General features: G+C 49.2%; 1 protein-coding gene across 1 annotated transcript in view; it reads left to right on the plus strand.

Moving 5' to 3' along the window:
• The window catches only part of nalcn (sodium leak channel, non-selective), a 225,950-nt gene that overhangs the window by 29,137 nt on the left and 182,826 nt on the right, over positions 1 to 13,987 (plus strand). The window lies entirely within an intron of this gene.

Below are 13,987 nucleotides of genomic sequence, written 5' to 3' on the forward strand. Positions count from 1 at the left end.
GGCAGGGGGGATGGGCCTGGCTAAGGTACTCTTTCTTTTGATTTTGATTTGATTTATTATTGTCACATGTATTAGCATGCAGTGAAAAGTATTGATTCTTGTGCGCTATACAGACAAAGCATACTGTTCATAGAGAAGGAAAGGAGAGAGTGCAGAATGTAGTGTTACAGTCATAGCTAGGGTGTAGAGAAAACTCAGCTTAGTGCGAGGTAGGTCCATTCAAAAGCCTGACAGTAGCAGGGAAGAAGCTGTTCTTGAGTCGGTTGGTACGTGATCTCCGACCTTTGTACCTTTTTCCCGATGGAAGAAAGTGAAAGGGAGACTGTCCGGGGTGTGTGGGGTCCTTAATTATGCTGGCTGCTTCTCTGAGGCAGCGGGAAGTGTAGACAGAGTCAATGGATGGGAGGCTGCAGAGAGTTGGTACAGACTTGATAGGCCGAATGGCCTCCTTCTTCACTGTCGGGGTTCTATGGTTCTATGGACAAGATACTGTCTCGAGTATAGAAGATTAAGTGATGATTTAATCCAGAGGTTTAAAATTGTTGAAAGAGTTCATGGGATCGATGGAGAGAAATTATTTCTTCAGTTTGGGGAAATCCAGAACAAGGGGACATCACCTCAAGATTAGCATTAGGGGCAATGGCAGGAAGCAAGGCTGCCAAAACTCCAAAGCAAAGCCTTCAGAGTGCCCTTGTAGAGTTTTCTTTGATCAGTGGGAGAGGATAGTCTCAATACAAGTTTGAGTTGGTGTCAGTTATTCTGGCTACATGACCAGCCCAACTCTGTGGTGACTGCCTCGGTATGGTGTGGGTACTTGGCATGCCAGCTCGAGTGACCATCTCAGTCTGGTATTAGCAATCAGTGGTTAGCACTGCTGCCTCACAGTGCCAGGGACCCGGGTTCGATTCCCAGCTTGGGTCACTGTCTGTGCTGAGTCCGCACGTTCTCCCCGTGTCTGTGTGGATTTCCTCCGGGTGCTCCGGTTTCTTCCCACACAGTAAGAAGTTTAACAACACCAGGTTAAAGTCCAACAGGTTTATTTGGTAGCAAAAGCCACACAAGCTTTTGGAGCTCTAAGCCCCTTCTTCAGGTGAGTGGGAATTCTGTTCACAAACAGAGCATATAAAGACACAGACTCAATTTACATGAATAATTATTCATGTAAATTGAGTCTGTGTCTTTATAAGCTCTGTTTGTGAACAGAATTCCCACTCACCTGAAGAAGGGGCTTAGAGCTTCGAAAGCTTGTGTGGCTTTTGCTACCAAATAAACCTGTTGGACTTTAACCTGGTGTTGTTAAACTTCTTACTGTGTTTACCCCAGTCCAACGCCGGCATCTCCACATCAAATAAACAACTCAGGGGAGAGAGAGAGAACTGTTGAGTTCAGTCAACCTTTCTATTGCTGGCCGGTTCTGGTCATGGACTGGAACTTTGGGCTTGAGATGAAGCTTTCCTGGAACAGGCTAGCATAGAACTTCCCTTTTCTTCCTCCTGATTGTAAGGCCAGACTTGTTGCATGCATTGGTGAACAAGTCTATGCTGCATTGCATGTCTGGTTCTGAACTGGGAGTTATGTTGAAAGGCGATGGGCAGGTTTAGGGAGGGACTTCCGGAGATTAGCGCCTTTGGCAGCTGAAGGTACAGCTGCCAGCGGTGGACCAATTAAAATCGGAAATGCATGGCGATCTCGGAGGGTTATAGGTCTGGAGGAAGTTGCAACTAGTGGGGGGGGGGGGGGGGGGGGGGAGGGGGAGGTCACAGACATTTGAAAGGAAATTTGCATTTGTGTAGCACCTGTCATGATTTTGAGATGTTGAGGCTCTTTACAGCCAACAGAGTACTTTTGAAGTGTAGACATTATCGGATAATTTTTGTGCACAGCAAGATCCCACAGATAATGTGATAGTGTCATCATTTGGTTGTACAAATCTTGAGTATTGCAGAGAAAAGAGACATGCTGTCAAAGTTTTTCATCTTTCATTCATCAGGACGGTTGGCAAGGGTAAACCAATAATATATACTGCATGAGAAGAGAGCAGTAACTGGTTAGCAAGTGGACCCTGATTAATAGACGTTGCCATGGAGAATGCAATAGAGGAAAGTAAACTGCCAACTTTAGTTCAAATTCAAGTCAAGGCATTGCCATGAGGAATGAACCAAGGAATGGCTGTCCCCCCAAGCTTTTGTTTCGTTGGTTAAGGTGCAATGCATGGACATGCTCCTTCTGTCTTGGAAAGGACAGGGCCCTATCTTACGAGTGGGGTGACACGAGAGTGTACAGGTCCAGCCTCACTTTGTCAACCAGAGATTGGGGTCTCTCTGTATAGCCAGACTTTGCCTGGGGGTAGAATTCCAACCAAGTCATGAACACCCTGAACACAGTCATGTCACTCTGGACTTTAGTCCCAGAATGAATTCAGGCCTCTCTTATTTTAGTTTGAAAGGATTGTCTGATGGGCAGAGATTGAGTCGACTGGGTTGCGGCGCTGGAGATGTTAAAAAGAATGAGAGGTGATCTCAATGAAACATTAGAATTTTATGAGTTGAGAAATTATTTCCCATGAATGTAGAAACTGGAATTAAAGGTCACAGCCTCACGGTTAAGACCCGGCCATTTTGAGCTGAGATGGGGGAGATGTTTCTTCTCTCTAGACATGGTGTATCATTGTGATCCTCAACTCCAGAGAGCTTTGGAGCTCACTAATTGAGTATATTTAATACAGAGCTCAATAAATCTATGGGTCGAGGGATGTTGAGATGGTACAGAAAGGTGGAGTTGAGGCTGAAGGTCACCCAGGATTCCACTGAATGGTGGGACAGCCTCAAAGGGCTGAATGGCCTTCTCCAGGCCCTGTTCCTTGCATTCTTTCTGCAGTTTTGGATGGAAAACCGGCCTTTATAAAACTGGAAATCTGTACGGCCATGTGAATCAGAAAAACAATCTGATCTCTTGCAGAAGCAAGATATAAGAGATTTGCCTCAATTCTATAACGAGGGATTGATTTTCGAGATTGAATTTCTTCCAGTAATTTGTTTTCTTTGGGGTAATCTTTGGTGTCGCCTCAGCTGCTGCTTTTTACTTGGGAGTCAATATTCTCCTGACGGTATTTTTCCCGTTTTGTTAAGTGTGGGAAATGTGTTAGTGTGTCGGCTGTGGTTCAATTGGTGGCTGCTTCGGCCCTCGATCACAAGGTTCCCGTTTAAATCCCGCTCCGGGGGGACTGAACACAAAAATCAAGGCTGACTCTCCGGCGCAGTGCTGAGGAAGGGCTGCACTGTCAGAGGTGCCACCTTCTGGATGAGACATTAAACCGAGCCCCATCTGTTACACATTGGGTAGCCTGGCTTCAAAATGATGACTAAGAAGTTGGTATGTCCGAACAGTAACTGGACTGGGTGTTACACTGCGGCACGGTGGCACAGTGGTTTGCAAAGCTGCCTCACAGCGCCAGGGACCCGGGTTCGATTCCTGGCTTGGGTCACTGTCTGCGTGGAGTTTGCGCATTCTCCCCATGTCTGCGTGGGTTTCCTCCCACAGTCCAAAAGTGTGAAGGGGTAGATTAGCCAAGCTAAATTGTCCCTTCGTGTCCCAAGATGTATAGGTCAGGTGGATTGGCCATGAGAAATGCCAGGGGTTTTATGGGGATGTAATGGGAGGAGGGGTCGGGACAGCGGGAGGGGGGTGGTGGCTGTGTAAGCTGCTCTTTCGGAGAGTCAGTGCAGACTCAGTTGGCCGAATGGCCTCCTTCTGCACTCTTGGGATTCTACGAGGGAGGCGATGGCCTAGTGGTATTATCACTGAACTATTAATTCGGAAACTCAGCTAATGTTCTAGGGAGCTGGGTTCGAACCTCGCCATGGCAGCTGGTGGAATTTGAATTCAATAAAAGATATCTGGAATTAAGAATCTACTGATGACCATGAAACCATTGTCAATTGTCAGAAAAACCCATCTGGTTCACTCATGTCCTTCAGGGAAGGAAATCTGCTGTCTTTGCCTGGTCTGGCCTACATGTGACTCCAGAGCCACAGCAATGTGGATGACTCTCAACTGCCCTCCAAGGGCAACTAGGGATGGGCAATAAATGCTGGTCAGCCAGCGACCCATGACCTATGAATGAATTTTTAAAAAATTGTTGGAGTCATGAACATTCTATGTTCATAGCTATGTTCAAAGCTCCTTGAAAGTGGAGTCACAGGTGGACAGAGTGGTGAAGAAGGCATTCGGCATGCTTGGTTTCATCGGTCAGAACATTGAATACAGGAGTTGGGACGTCTTGTTAAAGTTGTACAAGGCATTGGTAAGGCCACACTTGGAATACTGTGTGCAATTCTGGTCACCCTATTATAGAAAGGATATTATTAAACTAGAAAGAGTGCAGAAAAGATTTACTAGGATGCTACCAGGACTTGATGGTTTGAGTTATAAGGAGAGGCTGGATAGACTGGGACTTTTTTCTCTGGAGCGTAGGAGGCTGAGAGGTGACCTTATAGAGGTCTATAAAATAATGAGGGGCACAGACAAGGTAGATAGTCAATATCTTTTCCCAAAGGTAGGGGAGTCTAAAACTAGAGGGCATAGGTTTAAGGTGAGAGGGGAGAGATACAAAAGTGTCCAGAGGGGCAATTTTTTCACACAGAGGGTGGTGAGTGTCTGGAACAAGCTGCCAGAGGTAGTAGTGGAGGCGGGGACAATTTTATCTTTTAAAAAGCATTTAGATAGTTACATGGGTACGATGGGTATAGAGGGATATGGGCCAAATGCGGGCAATTGGGATTATCTTAGGGGTTTTTAAAAAAAAGGGCGGCATGGACAAGTTGGGCCGAAGGGCCTGTTTCCATGCTGTAAACCTCTATGACTCTATGATTCTCCCTCCTTGACTCCGCATCATGTGTTCTCTTGCAACATCATTATTATGGGAGGTGGTATTTACACAGTCCCGTGCATTAACCGTTTCAACCCCTCATACCACACCATCAGCCTGTTCCAGTGTATGTGAAAGATCCTATGGACTATTTTGAAGGAGAGCTGGGAGTTAAATTTAGTAACCAAAAGAGAAAATGCTGGAAAATCTCAGCAGGTCTGGCAGCATCTGTAAGGAGAGAAAAGAGCTGGCGTTTCGAGTCCAGATGACCCTTCCAGACCTGCTGAGATTTTCCAACGTTTTCTCTTTGGCTTTCAGATTCCAGCATCCGCAATAATTTGCTTTTATCCAGAGTTAAATTCAGTGATTTGTCCAAAATCTACCCTTCAATCAACATCACAAAAAGCATTATCTGTCATTATCACATTGCTGTTTGAGGGAGCTTGCTGTGTGTAAATTGGTTCCCCTGTTTCCCATACTGCAACAGTGGCCTCAAGGTACTAACTGGCTGCAAAACACTTTGGGACACACTTGATTGGCTGTAAGGCACTCTGGGGTGTTTCAAGGTCAGAAAAGGTGCTATGTAAATGCAAGTCTCTCTTTTTATTTGGTACATTTTGATGTGTTGTCAGTCTCAGTCCAAGCTAAGTTTCTGCCTGGCACTTGTGTTCTGGAGACCTTCAAGCTCAGTTGAGTTTATTCTCTCATGATCTGACCTGCCTGGTGTTAAAGGAGTTGGAAACGTCAACCGAGCTGATGTTGCTGTTCCACTTTTTTTTTCAGTGTTGAGATGCAATTCAGCTGCGCTTGCTGAGAGTTTGGGACATGTTTACTCAGTATTTCCATTGTTCTTTAAAGTGTTATTATTTGTGCGCCAGCAGTTTGAAGCCCTTGGCGAAATCAGCAATGACCTCTCCATTCCCCCCATTTTGTATTCTGAAATGAATAGCAAGCTGTATTTCTTTATTCAGTCCTGCATTCATATTCTAATGACCAATAATCAGAATTGATGTTATTGTCTTGATTAAACCTCTGCATCTGGGCGAGTTGCCTGGGCTGTAGCAGGGTATTGTGGAGCCAGGAGTTGCCAGAGGATCAGCAGTCAGTGATCCATTGTTAATTACCTTTGCAGATATTTCATGGAGGCTGAGAAGGAATTCCGTTTCTCCTAACATAGCCCTCCAGGGTTCCTTGTTGTTGCAAAAATCCTGCTTTTCATTCCATGATGGGGGTGGCACAGTGGTCAGCACTGCTGCCTTTCAGCACCAGGGACCCAGGGACTTGGGTGATTGTGCAGAGTCTGCACGTTCTCCCCGTGTCTGCATGGGTTTTCTCCAGGTGCTCCGGTTTCCTCCCAAAATCCAATGATGTGCAGGTTAGCCCCCAGGTGTCAGGGGCCTGGGCGCAAGCTTGATGGGTCAAAAGGCCTCCTTTTGCACTGTAGGGGTTCTATGAGCAAGGTAGAATCATAGAATCCAACAGTGCAGAAGGAGGCCATTTGGCCCATCGAGTCTGCACCAACCGCAATCCCACCCAGGTCCTATCCCCATAACTCCATGCATTTAACCTAGCTAGTCCCCCTGACACTAAGGGGCAATTTAGCGTGGCCAGTCCACCTAACCCGCACATCTTTGGACTGTGAGGAGAATGTGGACACGGGGAGAACGTCCCTGTGAGGCAGCAGTGCTAACCGCTGTGCCACCTTGCCGCCCCGAAGGTGATATTCCTGATGATCAGTCACCTCAAACATTAAAACTGAGGCCCTGGCCTCCCTGCTCCGGTGGATGTAAAAGATTCCATGATAACATCCCAAAGGAGAGCAGGGGAGTCCTGGCCAACATTCCTCCCTCAACTGATGCCAGTAAGACAGATTATCCGGTCATTATCACGTTGCTGTTTGTGGGAGCCTGCCGTGCATAAAATTGAGTGCTACATGTCTTAAGTTTGCAACAGTATTGCAATCCTTGGCCGGACCCCGGGACTGATGGGGGGGCCGGGGGGAGGGGAGGGGGGATCTGTTTCAGGATCAATAACATTTTGTTGCAAAGAACCACAGAAAACCATAGAATCCCTACGGTGCAGAAGGAGGCCATTCAGCCCATCGAGTCTGCGCCAACCACAATCCCACCCCAGGCTCTATCCCTACAACCCCACACATTTACCCCACTGATCCCTCTAACCTACACATCCCGGGACAGTAAGAGGCAGTTTAGCATGGCCCATCCACCTAACGCGCACATCTTTGGAGTGTGGGAGGAAACCGGAGCACCCGGAGGAAACCCACGCAGACACGGGGAGAAAGTGCAAACTCCACACAGACAGTGACCCATGCCGGGAATCGAACCCGGGTCCCTGGAGCTGTGAGGCAGCAGTGCTAACCACTGTGTCACCGTGTCGCCCCAGTGAATAAAGGCACACGATTCCAGGGGTTTTGAACAAACAAAAATAAACTTTACTGTACAAGCTCAGAAAGATTAAACAATTTACAATATCTATCTTGTACTCTAACGTTCAGAGTATGAGGTACATGTGGATTAACAGGCAAACTCTGACTGAACTCACCACACCACACACTAAATGACAAATGAAACCAAAGCAGATTCCATGGATTTTGCAACAACCCATCCAGACGTTTGACACACTGAGCCAACCAGCCTCCCTGAAACTGTGCCTTTCTCCCTCGAGTTTCCAATCTCCACCTTTAAAGATCTTTCCTTGGAATTATTTCTAAAGGTTGCTGCCATTCAGAGATGGCTTTAATGATGGCTCACCTCGCTGGGTTTTAGTGTGGCCTTCTGAGATTCCCTTCCCCTGTATCCCCGAGTACAGGCAAGCTTCAGCTTCCAGGCACACTTTCAGATCTATGTTTGTGGTGGGCAGAACACCACGTTTCTAAACCCCAATGACCCATTTTACTGGTTGATAAAAGCAAATTACTGCGGAATCTGAAACCAAAAGGGAAAATGCTGGAAAATCTCAGCAGGTCTGACAGTCTGTAAGGAGAGAAAAGAGCTGACGTTTCGAGTCCAGATGACAGATGAAGATGTTGAGGTGGTGGTGGGGTGGCGGGGGGGGAGATGGGACAGAGGAGAGGTAGAATGCAGACAGTGACCCAAACCAGGAATCGAACCCAGGTCTCTGGCGCTCTGAGGCAGCAGTGTTAACCACTGTGCCACCGTGCTGCCCTTCTCTTGCCAATTTACACTCCACCACCTGTTGTCAAAGAAGACTCAAACTTGCATCTATATAGTGCCTTTTACAGCCACCATTGCAGCTAATTTTCACACAGCAAGATCCCACAATCAGCACTGTGTTCATTAAGGGATAGATATTTGCCAGGACACTCAGGAGAGCTCTTCTTTTGCCCTTGATGGAGGGATCATTGACCAGGAGACATAGATTTATGATTAAGGGGCAGGAGGTTTAGTGGGGATGTGAGGAAAAACCTTTTAACCCAGAGGCTGCTGGGGGTCTGGAACTCTCTGCCTGAAAGGGTGGTGAAGGCAGAGACCCTCATAAATTTGAGAAGATGTGCACTTACATTGCCATGGCATACACGGCTATGGGCCAAGTGCTGGAAAATGGGGTTAGAAGGTGGCACAGTGGTCAGCACTGCTGCCTCATAGCGCCAGGGACCCGAGTTCGATTCCCGGCCTGGGTCACTGTTTGTATGGAGTCTGCACGTTCTCCCCGTATCTGCGTGGGTTTCCTCCGGGTGTTCTGGTTTACTCCCACACTCCAAAGATATGCAGGTTAGGTTGATTGGCCATGCTAAATTGCCCCCTGGTGTCCAAAGATGTCGAAGTTAGGGGGATTAGCAGAGTAAATATGTGGGGTTACGGGGATAGAACCTGGGTGGGATGCTCTGTTGGAGACTCAATGGGCCGAATGGCCTCCTCCTGCACAGTAGGGACTGTATGAATTCTGAGAATGGGTGGGTGGTTTGTCTTTGACCAGCTCAGACTTGATGGGCCAAAGAGCCTTTTGCTGTAGCTCTCTATGACTCTTAAGGCAGCACCTCCACCAGTGCAGCACTCCCTCAGGAATGTACTGGTGACTGTGTGTGTGGGTCTGGGTGGATTGGTCAGTGCAGCCGCACCTCTCTTGACCCTGCGGCACTGCCTCTGTGCTGTCACACACGGTGCCCAGCATCCACCAATGAACGAGGCAATGGGTTCCTTCAGGTAACAATTGGGAAACTCAGTTTCTGGGTGGAATTCCGACTCTTGTACAGTCGTGTGAAACTGTTTTAAGCCTCTCCCCATTTGTACTTCCACTGCCACAAGCTTTTCCCACTCCGTGAAAGCTAGTCTAAGGGAGACACAAAGATTTTATTGCATGCAATTTCTTTTTAATTTTAAGGAGTAATCCTATTTTGTACCTTCTTAGTTATCTTAAAAGTCTGCAGAGGGCTGCTGTTTTAGCGTAAGGCAGAATCCTGCGAATGTTAAAATGTGAACATTTATCTTTCTAAGCTGCCTCTTACATGGTGAGAGCCATCAGCTTAACTTCACCCCAGAATGCTGCATTTATAGAACATGGTTACCATAGTTACCTTGTGTTACCTAGGAGCTGTGAAATACATCTTTGAGAATTCAATCCTAGTTATTGCCCGCCACATAAGAAGTAATAACTCATTGCCTTATGTCTGGAGGCTTGACGCATCGTTACAATTTACATTTTGATTTCTGATGCTGCTTTTCGTTTTGGGTAGAGAGTGAATGTGGAATTATTTCTTGTTGAAGTTGTCATACCTGCGCCTCCCATTGCAGAACACCCCTTGTTGTTTACGCCACCAGCAGACATCTGGCCGCGCACATCTGCTAGATGCAGTGTGCAAGTCCAGCCCAGAGCTTCTGTAATATTTTTGCGTGTCAGCACCAGGCTTCATGGCTCACATGCTTTCCTGAAATGTCCTGCTGTCCCCGGGAATGATAAAAAAAATTTTTGAAACATGGGCAGATGTTGAAAGTTCATCGCGCTGCTCAAAGGCGATGGGGAAAGAACTGTAAAAACTCGAGTTTAGATGCAAGATGTGTCCAGCTTCAGTGGAAGAGGTCATTACTAAATTCTCTGAAAGTAAGCGTGCAGGTACAGCAGGCGGTAAAGAAGGTAAATGGTGGCCTTCGTAGCGAGAGGATTTGAGTATAGGGATAGGGATGTTTTGCTGCAATTGTATAGTTGGTGAGGCCACACCTGGAGTATTGTGTGCAGTTTTGGTGTCCTTATCTGAGGAAGGAAGTCCTTGCTATAGAGGGAGTACAGCGATGGTTTACCAAACTGATTCCTGGGATGGCAGGTCTGTCATATGAGGAGAGACAAAGTCGGTTTGGATTATATTCACTGGAGTTTAGAAGAGTGAGGGGATCTCATAGAAACTTATAAAATTCTAACAGGATTAGACAGGGTGGATTCAGAAAGAATGTTCCCGATGGTGGGGGGAGTCCAGAACTAGGGGTCATAGTTTGAGGATAAACCTTTTAGGACTGAGGTGAGGAGAAATTTCTTCACCCAGAGGGTGGTGAATGTGTGGAATTCACTCCCACAGAATGTAGTTGCGGGCAAAACATTGTCACTAGAATTCTACCGCCCTGCCCGCCACGGAGTCAGAGCGGGCAAGGAGCGGGCAAAGGAAATGTCTGTTATCCTCAGGTGGGATTTTCCAGTCTCGCTCGAGCGAGGCTTTAAAATTGTGCCCGGTGTGATTTCAAAAATAAATTAGATATAACTCTTGGTGGGAAAGGGGGGATCAGGATATTGAATAATGATCAAAATGAATGGTGGAACAGGCTCGAAGGGCTGAATGGCCTCCTCCTGCTTAGTTTCTATGTAAAACCTTTTGTCAGAAGTTTCTATTCTTGTTTGTACTTTTCTTATTATATTTCAAAATTTTCAAACTTTGGACACACTCAAGGAAACCAAAATGTTTCAGCGAACGTTTTGAAAACACAACTCGCACATTGACCTGTTGTTTAAAAGTGATAACTTCAAATGTTGATAATCTCAACTGGAGTTCAGTGAACTGTGACAGCGCTGAAAGAGGCCATTCAGCCCATCGTGTCTGTACTGGCTGTCCAAATGAGCAGTTCATCCCAGTGCCATTTCCCCACCTTCTCCCCGTAACCACTGCACATGGGTCCTGTTCAGGTAAGAGTCTCCTTCCATCTCGAAAGTCTGGATTGAAGCAGCCTCCAGCACACGCTCAGGAGATACATTCCAGATCCCAACCACTCGCTGCCTGCAAAACATTTTCCTCATGTCACCTTTGCTTCTTTTGCCAATTATTTTCAATCTCTCGTTTCCAATCCTTTCACCACATTTATTGGTACCATTTATCCTCGCTGATACCTCCTGGGAATATACACTTGCCCACAATCTGCCTCCTGGATGTTCTGACATAGTCCACATCTGAAGTTGATTTACTCTGAGTAAAATCTGAAAGAATTTCACTCTTTAAAACTCTCCAGAACCTCTGAACTGGTGACCCATCAGCATGACCAATCAAAACCTGCCATTCATCGGGAAAGCTGAGAGTAGTTTGAGGAACACACTCTTTATGGCCTGGCAAAGAGATGGAAATAACAGGGAAACGCGGGGAGGAGGGAAACTGGGAGAGGTGTGTGATGGGAACCTTGTCCAGTTCATGCTGCAGCTAAAGCGCTGACCCCACCCATCGCGCGAGCCCGATCCCTCTCAGTATTCAACCAGCAGAAATTGATCTTGCACATTTCTCTCTGTCTCTCTCGCGCTCTCTCTCTCGCGCTCTCTCCCTTCCTCTCTCTCACGCTCTCTCTCTCTCTCACGCTCTCTCCCTCTCTCGCGCTCTCTCTCTCGCACTCGCTCTCTCGCACTCTCTCCCTCTCTCTCGCGCTCTCTCTCGCACTCGCTCTCTCGCACTCTCTCCCTCTCTCTCGCGCTCTCTCTCTCTCGCACTCCCTCTCTCGCACTCTCGCCCTCTCTCTCGTGCTCTCTCTCTTGCGCCCTCTCTCTCGCTCTCTCTCTCGCACTCTCTCCCTCTCTCTCGCGCTCTCTCTCTCTCGCGCTCTCTCTCTCGCGCTGTCTCTCTCGCGCGCTCTCTCGCGCGCTCTCTCGCGCTCTCTCTCTCGCGCTCTCTCTCTTGCACTCTCTCTCTTGCACTCTCTCTCTCGCACTCTCTCTCTCTCGCGCTCTCTCTCTCTCGCGCTCTCTCTCTGTCGCGCTCTCTCTCTGTCGCGCTCTCTCTCTGTCGCGCTCTCTCTCTGTCGCGCTCTCTCTGTCGCGCTCTCTCTGTCGCGCTCTCTCTGTCGCGCTCTCTCTCGCGCTCTCTCTCGCGCTCTCTCTCCCTCTCACTCTCTCTCTCCCTCTCGCTCTCTCTCCCTCTCGCTCTCTCTCTTCCTCTCGCTCTCTCTCTTCCTCTCGCTCTCTCTCTCTCTCTCGCTCTCTCTCTCTCTCGCTCTCTCTCTCTCTCGCTCGCTCTCTCTCTCGCTCTCTCTCTCTCTCGCTCTCTCTCTGTCTCACTCTCTCTCTCTTCCTCTCTCTCATGCTCTCTCTCTCTCATGCTCTCTCTCTCTCACACTCTCTCTCGCGCCCTCTCTCACGCTCTCTCTCGCGCTCCCTCTCTCTCACGCTCTCTCCTCTCTCGCGCTCTCTCTCTCTCTCTCTTGCACAGTCTCTCTCTCTCTCGCACTCTCTCTCTCGCGCTCCCTCTCTCTCACGCTCTCTCCTCTCTCGAGCTCTCTCTCTCGCGCTCTCACTCTCCTGCACAGTCTCTCTCTCTCTCGCACTCTCTCTCTTGCTCTCGCACTCTCCCTCACTCTCGTGCGTTCTCTCTCTCTCGCGCTCTCTCTCTCTCGCGCTCTCTCTCTCTCGCGCTCTCTCTCTCTCGCGCTCTCTCTCTCTCGCGCTCTCTCTCTCTCGCGCTCTCTCTCTCTCGCGCTCTCTCTCTTTCGCGCTCTCTCTCTCTCGCGCTCTCTCTCTCTTGCGCTCTCTCTCTCTTGCGCTCTCTCTCTCTTGCGCTCTCTCTCTCTCGCGCTCTCTCTCTCTCGTGCTCTCTCTCTCTCGCGCTCTCTCTCTCTCGCGCTCTCTCTCTCTCGCGCTCTCTCTCGCGCTCTCTCTCTCTCGCGCTCTCTCTCTCTCGCGCTCTCTCTCTCTCGCGCTCTCTCTCTCTCGTGCTCTCTCTCTCACGCGCTCTCTCTCGCGCTCTCTCTCTCTCGCGCTCTCTCTCGCGCTCTCTCTCTCGCGCTCTCTCTCTCTCGCGCTCTCTCTCTCTCGCGCTCTCTCTCTCTCGCGCTCTCTCTCTCTAGCGCTCTCTCTCTCTCGCGCTCTCTCTCTCTCTCGCTCTCTCTCGCGCTCTCTCTCTCTCGCGCTCTCTCTCTCTCGCGCTCTCTCTCTCTCGCGCTCTCTCTCTCTCGCGCTCTCTCTCTCTCGCGCTCTCTCTCTCTCGCGCTCTCTCTCTCTCTTGCACTCTCTCTTGCACTCTCTCGCACTCTTCTCTCGTGCTCTCTATCTCTCTCTCGGGCTCTCTCGCGCTCCCTCTCTCGCGCTCCCTCTCTCGCGCTCCCTCTCTCGCGCTCTCTCTCTCGCGCTCTCTCTCTCGCGCTCTCTCTCTCGCGCTCTCTCTCTCGCGCTCTCTCTCTCGCGCTCTCTCTCTCGCGCTCTCTCTCTCGCGCTCTCTCTCTCGCGCTCTCTCTCTCGCGCTCTCTCTCTCGCGCTCTCTCTCTCGCGCTCTCTCTCTCGCGCACTCTCTCTCGCGCTCTCTCTCTCGCGCTCTCTCTCTCGCGCTCTCTCTCTCTCGCGCTCTCTCTCGTGCTCTCTCTCTCTCGTGCTCTCTCTCTCTCGCGCTCTCTCTCTCTCGCGCTCTCTCTCTCGCGCTCTCTCTCTCGCGCTCTCTCTCTCGCGCTCTCTCTCTCGCGCTCTCTCTCTCGCGCTCTCTCTCTCGCGCTCTCTCTCTCGCGCTCTCTCTCTCGCGCTCTCTCTCTCGCGCTCTCTCTCTCGCGCTCTCTCTCTCGCGCTCTCTCTCTCGCGCTCTCTCTCTCGCACTCTCTCTCCCTCGCTCTCTTTCTCTCTCTCTCTCGCTCTCTCTCTCTCTCTCACCCTCTTTCTCGCTCTCTCCCTCACTCTCGCTCTCTCCCTCACTCTCGC

Source organism: Mustelus asterias, chromosome 10 (assembly GCF_964213995.1).
Source record: "Mustelus asterias chromosome 10, sMusAst1.hap1.1, whole genome shotgun sequence".
Lineage (NCBI taxonomy): Eukaryota > Metazoa > Chordata > Chondrichthyes > Carcharhiniformes > Triakidae > Mustelus > Mustelus asterias.